The sequence below is a fragment of the Nerophis lumbriciformis genome, linkage group LG14 (assembly GCF_033978685.3).
Source record: "Nerophis lumbriciformis linkage group LG14, RoL_Nlum_v2.1, whole genome shotgun sequence".
In the NCBI taxonomy this organism is placed as follows: domain Eukaryota; kingdom Metazoa; phylum Chordata; class Actinopteri; order Syngnathiformes; family Syngnathidae; genus Nerophis; species Nerophis lumbriciformis.
The window spans coordinates 10,223,824-10,236,323 of NC_084561.2; positions in this window are offsets into that span (position 1 = coordinate 10,223,824).

The window sequence follows — 12,500 nt, forward strand, 5'->3', positions numbered from 1 at the left end:
TCTCACGGTACATTAAGTATATGTTTCTGATTGCAATCCAAGAACAATAATGTCCTCAAATAAAATAGTGAACATGCTGTCAGGTTCAAACACTGATGACATCTATTAAACAGACAAGAAGCAGGGAATCATGCAGAGACAGAGTTCAATTTAGCTCATGGGGAGAATGCATGGAGCTGCACACTTAGTCACAGTCTCGCCCTATGCTCTAAGGCAGTGTTTTTCAACCTTTTTTGAGCCAAGGCACATTTTTTGTGTTGAAAAAATACGGAGGCACACCATCAGCAGAAATCATTAAAAAACGAAACTCAGTTGACAGTAAAAAGTTGTTGGATATGACTTTAAACCATAACCAAGCATGCATCACTATAGCTCTTATCTCAAAGTAGGTGTACTGTCATAACCTGTCACATCACGCCGTGACTTATTTGGACTTTTTTGCTGTTTTCCTATGTGTAGTGTTTTAGTTCTTGTCTTGCGCTCCTATTTTGGTGTCTTTTTCTCTTTTTTTGATATTTTCCTGTAGCAGTTTCATGTCTTCCTTTGAGCGATATTTCCCGCATCTAGTTTGTTTTAGCAATCAAGAATATTTCAGTTGTTTTTATCCTTCTTTGTGGGGACATTGTCGATAGTCATGTCATGTTCGGATGTACATTGTGGACGCCGTCTTTGCTCCACAGTAAGTCTTTGCTGTCGTCCAGCATTCTGTTTTTGTTTACTTTGTAGCCATTTCAGTTTTAGTTTCATTTTGCATAGCCTTCCCTAAGCTTCAATGCCTTTTCTTAGGGGCACACACCTTTTGTTTATTTTTGGTTTAAGCATTAGACACCTTCTTTACCTGCACGCTGCCTCCCGCTGTTTCCAACATCTACAAAGCAATTAGCTACCTGCTGCCACCTACTGATATGGAAGAGTATTACACGGTTACTCTGCCGAGCTCTAGACAGTATAGACACTAAACAACAACACATCATTTGCAGACTATAATTACTGGTTTGCAAAAAATATTTTAACCCAAATAGGTGAAATTAGATAATCTTCCACGGCACACCAGACTGTATCTCACGGCACACTAGTGGGCCGCGGCACAGTGGTTGAAAAACACTGCTCTAAGGTACAGCTCCCGCGTCCCTCTATTTATTCAGGAGTTCCACATTCAACATCACTGAGGCCGCCTCTAAAAGGAGTGGTCACACATATATCATGCAAAGCAGGTCCAGTACGCACAATACGTGAAGGAATGTGCTGGGGCCTTGTGATTTCGCCTTGTCTCTGTTTCGTCTGCGTGCTTTCATCTTATCTGCGTCGAGGTCCTTGAAGTCCTTGGCTGTTAGCGGGCTAAAACAAAGGTAACATCTGTGGCTGAGGCCACCCCTCAGACAAGAAGTTTTGTCCTTGCACAGATAGGAAAAATACAGCTTGAGCACAATAGCTAATAACTATAGCAACGGACTTTAAGCATACTAAAGTTGTGTGATAATATATCCATCCATTTTCTACCGCTTGTCCCTTTTGGGGTCGCGGGGGTGCTGGAGCCTATCTCAGCTGCATTCGGGCGGAAGACGGGGTACACCCTGGACAAGTCGCCATTTCATGGCAGGTGATAATATATATACATGATTATTCTAACACATGCAAGAAACGTATTTTATTTGTTGCCATGGAGGCGAGGATTAGTGATTTAGAAGTAGCTTAAACACGTTAGCCGCTAGCTAGCTAGCCATGTTTAAAGCACCTCAGTGCGTTTCAGTGCTATAGCTTCACCTTTATCGTTAGTTTTTCAAGCCAAAATGCGTGCCTCCTCCCTTTTCTGTCTACAAGCTTAGTCTGCCTGTAAGTACTCCGTGATTGTGCGCTGCCGAACATGCTCCTCTGCTCGTAAAACCAGAAATGTCACGGCGTGACGACGGCGCGCGGTCATGCCCGTTAAAAATAAAAAGAGAACCAGTATTTTTTAGAAGTGGTATAGTACCGTTTATGATTCATTAGTATCGCTGTACTTTACTAGTACCGGTATACCGTACAAATATTATGTAAAAATTACGTATATATGTTATATTTTATATCGCTATATTTAGTCTATTTCTCCCTGCATTGTCCTTTCCATCCTTACACTTTCCATCATTGTAACTGAGCTACTGTGTGGAACAATTTCCCTTGTGGATCATTAAAGTTTGTTTAAGTCTAAGTCTCAGTCTAAACCTAATTGGAAGAAATACAATGTATCTAAATATTTGTCTAAAATGAGGATTTTACGTGTACTACCAGCTGAAAACTTTTATAACACCTCGCAGTCTCTGAGGCATGGACTTAACGAGTGACAAACAGAACTCTTCATCAATCTTGCTCCAACTTTCTCTGATTGCTGTTGTCAGATCGACTTTGCAGGTTGAAGTCTGGTCATGGACCATTTTCTTCAATTTCCACCACACATTTTTAAATTGGATTGAGATCTGGATTCTTTGCAGTCGGGACCCGGGTTGGACCACTCATCTATGCATCAGTTGGGGACGTCTCTGTGCTGCTGACTTGTCTCTACTCAAGATGATCCCCTGCTGGCCCCACTATGGACTGGACTCTCACACTATTAACTAGATCCACTATGGACTGGACTCTCACACTATTATGTTAGATCCACTATGGACTGGACTCTCACACTATTAACTAGATCCACTATGGACTGGACTCTCACACTATTAACTAGATCCACTATGGACTGGACTCTCACACTATTAACTAGATCCACTATGGACTGGACTCTCACACTATTAACTAGATCCACTCGATCCATTGCACCGGTCGCCATGGTGAGGGTGGGGTCCCCACATCTGCGGTCCCCTCCAAGGTTTCTCATTGTATCCCATTGGGTTGAGTTTTTTTCTTGCCCTGATGTGGGATCTGAGTCGAGGATGTCGTTGTGGCTTGTGCAGCCCTTTGAGACACTTGTGATTAAGGGCTATATAAATAAACTGTGATTGGTTGATTGATTGAAATGGAAAAAAAAAATTAATATGACACATTCTTTGTTTGTCAGGGTGCCGTAACCCACCTGACAAGCACATGTCGTTTCAATTGACAATGTCCTCAGGAACATTTAAGACCTTCAAGGCCCTCGTGTTACCCCTGATGGCAATCGTCTACGTAAGAATGGGCTGTTCAAGGTTAGTTCACGCCGAAATGATTTCCTGCGTCCATTTCGGCTAGGTTTATGTTCAAAGTAATGCATTTTCTATACAGTATAATATCAAGGTCCATGCACGCGCATCCCCGTCTTCTTCCTCTCCTATCGACTAAGCGTCAAATCCCCTATCTGCATCGCCATTTTTCCTTGTCTCAGCACGCCGCACCTCCTCCATTATAGCTCATAATCTCATTTTAACAGGCGAATGACCCTCTGAGAGGTTCCATGACAGCTGCGGCGGGTCCAGGACGTTTGTACCGGGGTGAGCCACAGAGCTAGTGTGGCAGCGTGAACTTGATTAAAATGTAAATAAACACATGCAAGTACCATTATCTGTGAAGCTTCGGTTATTTTGGCATATTTTGGCAATACACAAATATGCCTATAGATAGTGTCCAGAAGAGTGCAAGAGGTGTCCAATTCTCAGCGTGTCGCACCGGACGAAGCCCCCAAATTGTTGCGTTTGGACCAGTTGTTCCTCCCAGGGAATTCAAGTTTCTGGTCGTCGCTCCCAAGCTCTTTACGACACTTAAAGCTGAGTAAAAGAACCACCAGAGACAGAATAGGTATTTTGTAATATATTTGCAAAGCTTTGTAATTATAATAAGACCAGTCCAGCATCGAACATTCAATCGCGCAGCTAAGATGGTCTGATCTAAAAAATGGAAACCTTCTCTTCTATAAAGTCTCTCTCCCTCCCACCCTCGCTGTCTTGTCTTTCCAGCCCAAACACATGCCCATTGTCCTCCGCACCTGGACATAAGAAGAGATAAAAGAAGGAGCACCTCTCCTCCTTACATTCCACACTCAAGGTTAGCACACAGTATTTGCAGACAACCAAAAGACCACAATTGGAAGAAAAACACTAGCTGTTTTGTAGTATGATTATGAAATTAAAGTAGTAACACTTAAATACGGATATATGTAAATATCTGCCTCCGACAATAGGATAAACTTTCTCTTAGAATCATTTCAGTAATAGTGGACTAAAGTCCTCCTACCTGTATTTGTGTTTCACATTTAGTCATGTACTTGAATTATATAAGTCTCCTAGTCACATTCATTCATTCATTCCACAGAATATTAACAATACATTTCTTGTATTTAGTTCGTGTAAATAAAGTATTTTTTAAAATTATGTTTTTTCCTTTGGAAAAAGATGGTATGGTAGTAACAAGCACCTGCTAACTCACGTACGCCACCCCGATAGAAGAAATACATAACAAATAACAAATAAACAACGGGAAGATCAGCAGAAATTGAAAAAAATAAATAAATAATGAAACAAAAACTTAGAGCAGGGGTGCTCATTACGTCGATCGCGATCTACCGGTCGATCTCGGAGGGTGTGTCAGTCGATCACCAGCCAGGCATTAAAAAAATAGTCCTAAAAATGAGCGATCATAAATCTTCACTATGACGTCACTTTCGTCACTTAATTGACATTCACGGCACCCGAGGGTCTTCTGAGATGACGCTGGCTGCTGCCAGCTCATTAAAATTACCGACTAGAAGGCGAGAAACACTTTATTTCAACAGACTCTGGCGCCGTACCTGTCGTCAAAACTCCAAAGACCGACTGCACAGTTGCACAATAAAAGCTCTGCTTCATCCTGCCTGCGCTACCAAAATAAGAGTCTCAGAAAGCTGGCGTGCACAAGCTAGCAAGCTACGGAGTTTGCCAACAATGTATTTCTTGTAAAGTGTATACAAAGGAGTACGGAAGCTGGACAAATAAGATGCCAAAAACCAACCACTTTCATGTGGTATTGGACAGAAAGGAGGACTTTTTTTCTCCTCCATTCGAAAATGCGGACGTTATCATCACCACTGTCTGATTCCAATCAATGCAAGTCATCACAATCAGGTAATACACCAACTTATATTCTTGTCTTCATGAAAGAAAGGAATCTATATGTGTTAAACATGCTTGTATTATCTTTAACCACCTTTAAGTTGTTAACAATATTAACTATATGTGTTAAACATGCTTGTATTATCTTTAACCACCTTTAAGTTGTTAACAATATTAACTATATGTATTAAACATACTTGTATTATCATTAAACACCTTTAACTTGTTAACAAAAACATATACTTCATAAATAAGTAAATATAAATTATATATATGAATGAGGTAGATCCCCACGACTTGATCAATTGAAAAGTAGCTCGCCTGCAGAAAAAGTGTGAGCACCCCTGACTTAGAGTGTCCCAAAAACCAGATACTTGTTCGGAACTAGGGGTGGGCGATACAGGAAATCTTGCTATCGATCCATAACAAGTAAATTCAGAGCTAGTATTGCTGATACTCAGGCTTTTGACTTGAAATGTCATGATCATTGAATGATTTTGTGAATTTCCCGCTAGTTAGTTGAAAAGGATTCTGAGAACCCAGAAAAACGATTTTATGCACATTAAAATAGTGCATAAAAATCAACATTTTATAGCCGCATTGTGATTCTGGAAGAATTGGTTCGCTAAGTGGTTGGAAACGAGTGGTGAGGACCCTTGCCAAGATCTTGCCGGTGTGAGACAGTAGCGCGATGCCACGGTAATTATCGCAATCTGATCTGTCCCCTTTTTTAAATAACTTAGCTTGTTTGATAGATCTTCATCCTCCCAAGCATGTTGAAGAAACTTCGTCAGGTGAGTGGTTAGGGCAAGCCCCCCAGCTTTATACACATCAGCAGGGATATCGTCATGTCCATAAGCCTTGTTATTATTCAGGCTCATTATAGCCCGGGCAACTTCTTGGAGACTCGGCGGGGCAGCAAGTTCAGTTCTTTCGGGAAGAAGAGGGATCTGACTTATACTGTAGTCTCTGCAGTAACTGTGGTTTTACGAATCAGAAGTTTTTTAAAGTGTTCATTCCATCTTACCATGATTGATGCTTTGTCCGTGAGCTGTGAGCCGTTTTCCGCTTTCAGGCGAGCCAGGCCAGTCTTTATTGGTCCACATAACGCCTTTGTGGCCTGAAAGAAACTTCTCATGTCGTTGTTGTTGGCGAAACCTTGAATTTGGGAGGCTTTATCAGTCCACCATTTATTTTTCATTTCTCTGATGTGTACTTGTATCTTAGCTTTGAGGTCGGAGAATTTCTTGTGTTTAGTGGAATTATCATGACCATCTTGCCAAGATACAAAGGCACGGCGTTTCTGGTCCAAAAGCTCTTGGATTTCGGGATCATTTTGGTCAAACCAATCTTCATTCACTCGTTTGTGGGTACATGTTTTGATAATGGCAGATTCCAGCGAGCTCCAGTGCTCGTGGACACTGCCAGCATCAACATCGGTAGAGATAAGCTGCTGCAATTCTTTTTTTTAAACAATTCTGAAAGTTTTCCTTTTCTAGTGGAATCATCAGTTTCATTGTATTAAACTTCTTTTGTACAGGCCTGGAGGTTTTTCGGAATGTGTTCCTCAGAGCGATATCCATACCCGAACAAAGTAGTTTGTGATCCGTCCAACATTCGTCGGCACCTCTCATCGCACGGGTACACCTCACGTCTTTTCTATCCCTTGCTCTGATGATCACATAGTCCAGGAGATGCCAGTTCTTTGATCGTGGCGCCGGGTAGTTTTATCAATCAATCAATCAATCAATTCCTTTTATTGTCATTGTCATAATAACACTTAAGTCATACATGTCAACAAGATTTTATTTGGGCTTCATCTAGCGGCATAGAAACTGCATTGAAGTGCAGGTTGACAATAGTTTACATTATTTTATTGAGGTGGTGAAGAGTGAGGTAATAAGATGATCGGGGGCAGTAAAGGGCAGGCTGTTCATTTAGCAGTCTCAAAGCCTGGGGATACAGACTGTGAGACATTCTGGTGGTCCTGGCGCGAATCGATCTATACCTCCTTCCAGAGGGTAGCAGGTTGAAGAGGCCATGTGCTGGGTGATGTCTGTCCTTCCGGATGTTGCGTACTCGCTTTAGGCAGCGAGCAGTGTACATGGCACTCATCTCTGGGAGTATCCATCCATCCATCCATTTTCTACCGCTTATTCTCTTCGGGGTCGCGGGGGGCGCTGGAGCCTATCTCAGCTACAATCGGGCGGAAGGCGGGGTACACCCTGGACAAGTCGCCACCTCATCGCAGGGCCAACACAGATATACAGACAACATTCACACTCACATTCACACACTAGGGCCAATTTAGTGTTGCCAATCAACTTATCCCCAGGTGCATGTCTTTGGAGGTGGGAGGAAGCCGGAGTACCCGGAGGGAACCCACGCAGTCACGGGGAGAACATGCAAACTCCACACAGAAAGATCCCGAGGCCGGGATTGAACTCACGACTACTCAGGACCTTCGTATTGTGAGGCAGACGCACTAACCCCTCTCCCACCGTGCTGCCCTTCTGGGAGTATCGTCCTTGTAATTTTCCCCGCCGCTTTAACCACTCGCTGGAGGGCCTGTTGGTTCGCTTTAGTGCAGCTAGCAAACCACACTAAAAAGCCGTAAGTTAGGACACTGCTGATGGCACAATTGTAAAAGTTTACTATTGATTTCTGCGGAATGTTTGCGCATTTTATGTCTGTGTTTCAGGCGGAAAAGCGTTAGTGATGACTAGGTTATGCCGCACACAGAATGTCAACAAAAGGTGACCATTAGAGTTTGTATTACTGACACCTTCCTTACCTATGGCTCCTTGCCAGAGCTCTGCTTCCCTGCCAACACGGGCGTTAAAATCCCCCAACAAAACAAGCTTATCGGTAATCGGGATAGCTTTCATGACGGTTTTCAAATCCTCATAAAACTTGTCCTTGGCAACATCGTCTGAGGTCAGTGTAGGTCATACTTGCTAACCCTCCCGATTTTTCCGGGAGACTCCCGAATTTCAGTGCCCCTCCCGAAAATCTCCCGGGGCAACCATTCTCCCGAATTTCTCCCGATTTTCAACCGGACAACAATATTAAGGGCGTGCCGTGATGGCACTGCCTTTAGCGTCTTCTACAACCTGTCGGCGTGTCCGCTTTTTCACCATACAAACAGCGTGCCGGCACAGTCACGTGTTGTATGCGGCTTCTGCAAACACATGAAAGTGACTGCAAGACATACTTGATCAACAGTGTTGCGTTTAGACCAGATGTTCCTCCAAGGGATTTTAAGTTACTGGTCAATCCCAAGTTCTTTTGATGACATATAAACTGAGTTTAAATGATCACCCAGAACAGAATAGGTATTTTGTAATTTATTTTCAAAGCTTTGAAGATAGAGACCAGCCTAGGACAACACATTCAATTGCGTAGCCAAGTTGATCTGAAAAACATTACCCAAGTGCTGTGTTCTTCAATATGTCCCTCGCCCCCACCCTCCAGAACGAATACACATGTCTATTGTTCTCCTTAGCTACAGACAGGATGAGGTAACAAATAAAAGGGAGTATTGCTACTCCCTGCATTCCGCGCTCAAGGTAGTCCACAGTGTACCCTCAGTCATGAGATGGAGAAAAAATAGAAAGAGCACAAAGAGAAAACACTAGTTATTTCTAACATGACTATGGAAAGAAATAACTCTTAAAGATGGACATATGTAGATATCTATCTTCGTCAACAGCCATACAGGTCACACTGAGGGTGGCCGTATAAACAACTTTAACACTGTTACAAATATGCGCCACACTGTGAACCCACACCAAACAAGAATGACAAACACATTTCGGGAGAACATCCACACCGTAACACAACATAAACACAACAGAACAAATACCCAGAATCCCTTGCATCTCTAACTCTTCCGGGCTACAATATACACCCCCCGCTACCACCAAAACACGCCCCCCCAACCCCGCCCCCCACACCTCAACACCTGGTTGGGGACCACCGCTCCATATGATCAGGAAAAGTGCACATTTTGAGATTTTTACTTGAGGAAATGGGAAAAAAATGATGTAATCTTACAGAAAATACATTTATAACACAGTTAAATGAACAAATAAGTTAATTTCTTATCAATGTTTTTAAAATTTGTCATCAAATTCCACAATTAAGCAGCGCCTCCTTGTTCACTTCTCCCTCCCTCAGCTGACCCGTGATCAGCGGTGACAGTGACGTCTCTACTGTGCTTGCAGACAAAACAGCTTTGTCTTGGCTGCCGGCCAGCCGACATCCCTCTCCACACTGGCCAACATCAGCACGTTATGCGATAACGACGTTCTAGAAGGTTACTGGTCACTAGCTTCTTTTGGCAGCCATCACTCCTTGCAAACGAGGATTATGATCTCTTCCTCTAAATGCCCTTTATGGGTGCTTGGGGAGACAATGGGCCGATACAGAACCTCTACTACACACACACACACACACACACACGCACACACACACACACACACACATGCATGTCTTGCCTACTTTGTGTGGACCCACGTTTGGTTAGTAGGTTGTGAGGGCCCCCCTTTTTACTATAGCTAGAATGATGAAAAAATATATATCTAGCACTAGATGGGAGTAGAGAGTTGCAACCTCACTTCAGAATGCAAAACACACATGCTTGCATTGCAGTTAAGACAAATGTACCTGGTACTACTACTACTACTACTACTACTACTAGTTAAAATTTACAAGCATTTTTTTCTTTAATTTGTGAAGCATCTACTCTAAAATTGTCAGTAAATATGCAAAACAAAGTATTTAAAATTAGTTAAAGGATTTTAATAAATATTTAATTGTACTAACATAAAAACTCATGTTGTATTCAAATATCAAAATGTTACACACCCCTAAATGGCCTTGTTGTCGTACTTTTCTTTTATGTTTTGCCTTGACTGATACTAAAAAAGTAACAACAACAAAACCTGATGTTTGTGCACCGAGTAGACAGAAACCAACACACACACACACACACACACACACACACAGACACACGCACACACACACACACACACACACGCACACACGCACACAAAATGAAACACAGAACATGCGAACACTCATTAAGTTGGTAGCTCTATAATATTGTTTGAAAAAAGTTTAATAAATACTAGAGTTGTCAAATTATTAAAATATTTAATCATGATTAATAATTTTTTTTTATTCAGAATTAACTTAAAATTAATCGCGATGATATAAGTTTTCATTCTTAATAAGTGTACCCTAGACAGATTATTTTAAAGTTTTAATACGATGAGGAGTTAATTTTCTTTAATGAAAAGTGTTTTTAACATTATGCTTTTATAATAGCTCAACACAAAAAAGACAAACACGCTTTTAATGAAGATTTAAAAAAAAAAAAAACGCCTGCAGTGCGTTGGTGTCTAGCCAGATATTGTATTTTGTAGGTATACAGAATTTGTATTCCTGCTGTAGGAGCACTTGCATACAGAGGAGGAGCTACGCCATATTTAGATACCAGTTTCACGCATAAATAACACAAAATGTGTTTTTTTATAATAATGGTTGATTGTCAAAGATGTTTGGTAGAGATGTCCGATAATATCGGACTGCCGATATTATCAGCCGATAAATGCTTTAAAATGTAATATCGGAAATGATCGGTGTCGGTTTCAAAATTATCGGTATCGGTTTCAAAAAGTAAGATTTATGACTTTTTAAAACGCCGCTGTGTACACGGACGTAGGGAGAAGTACAGAGCGCCAATCAACCTCACATAATATCTAAGGCTTTTCACACACACAAGTGAATGCATGCATACTTGGTCAACAGCCATACAGGTCACACTGCGGGTGGCCGTATAAACAACTTTAACACTGTTACAAATATGCGCCACACTGTGAACCCACACCAAACAAGAATGACAAACACATTTTGGGAGAACATCCGCACCGTAACACAACATAAGCACAACAGAACAAATACCCAGAACCCCTTGCAGCACTAACTCTTCCGGGACGCTAAAATATACACCCCCTGCTACCCTCTAATAACCCCGCCCCCTAACCCCGCCCACCTCAACCTCCTCATGCTCTCTCAGGGAGAGCATGTCCCAAATTCTAAGCTGCTGTTTTGAGGCATGTTAAACAAAAATAATGCACTTTGTGACTTCAATAATAAATATGGCAGTGCCATGTTGGCATTTTTTTTCCATGACTTGAGTTGATTTATTTTGGAAAACCTTGTTACATTGTTTAATGCATCCAGCGGGGCATCACAACAAAATTAGGCATAATAATGTGTTAATTCCACGACTGTATGTATCGATATCGGTTGATATCGGAATGGGTAACTAAGAGTTGGACAATATCGGAATATCGGATATCGGCAAAAAAGCCATTATTGGACATCTCTAATGTTTGGTAATGTAATTTGGGATATTTCTACCCGAATAAATGCGTCTTATATTGTGTACATTACATGTTGCACAAGTTAATGGTATTCATATTTCTGCATGACAGTTTCTTAAACTTCTTGATTTATCAATAAAATGTGATTTTCTGCCTCAACCAGAACATTTTATAAAATAATTTACACAATATTTCAGCATGCCAGAAACGTCTCTGAAAAAGAAGGACCCAGTGATGTCCAAACCTACCGGTGGGTAGTGGCCGCCCCATTCTGTGACATGGGAGCACAATACACCAAACAGGTTTAGGGATTCGAGGTACGAGCACAACTTTTTCAAAAAGAAAGGGTAAAAAAACAAGGATTTCTGTATAACATGATCTTGGGAATATTTATGGACCCCAACGACCACGCTATATCGAACTTTGAGTGTATGTAAGATGGTACTCTGCGTATCAGAGCAGAACCGGTTGGAGTAGCTACTCGCAAAGTGATCATCAGCTACGAAAGTGACAGGAAGACACATAAAAAAGCCACCTCGCCTGCTCTTGACCTCACTCTGTCATCCCTAGTGACCCCTCTGCCACCGCATCACACGCCAGCCAATTCCTGGTGGTGCTGTTTGGAATGAAGGGTAGGGCCGAGGGGAGCGTGACAGGGTTAGGGGTGATGAAGGTTAATAGACCATCTTTCTCTAACAGCAATAACGAGCGCGTTAGCAGCAGCTCACTCGTTCACGTCTCTTTGCGTTAAAGCTCAGACGTGACAGACGGGAGAGGACGTGGTTATCAGAACAATTATTCTCAGCATGGTCCTGGAAACCGTTTCTGATAGAAACCGTCCTACACTTTGAAAGATATAAAAAAAACATTACAGCAATAAAATAAGTACTACATAACAAATAAAGAAACAATAGAGGAGCAGAGAAAATATAAAAAGTCAAAAAAAAAAATTTATAGGTAGGATGAAAGTTAGCTCGGACTCAAAAATCACACCGAGACTTTTTATGGATTGTCATACCTGCCAACTTTTGAAATCAGAAAAACCTAGTAGCCAGGGTCCAAGGGCCGCAGG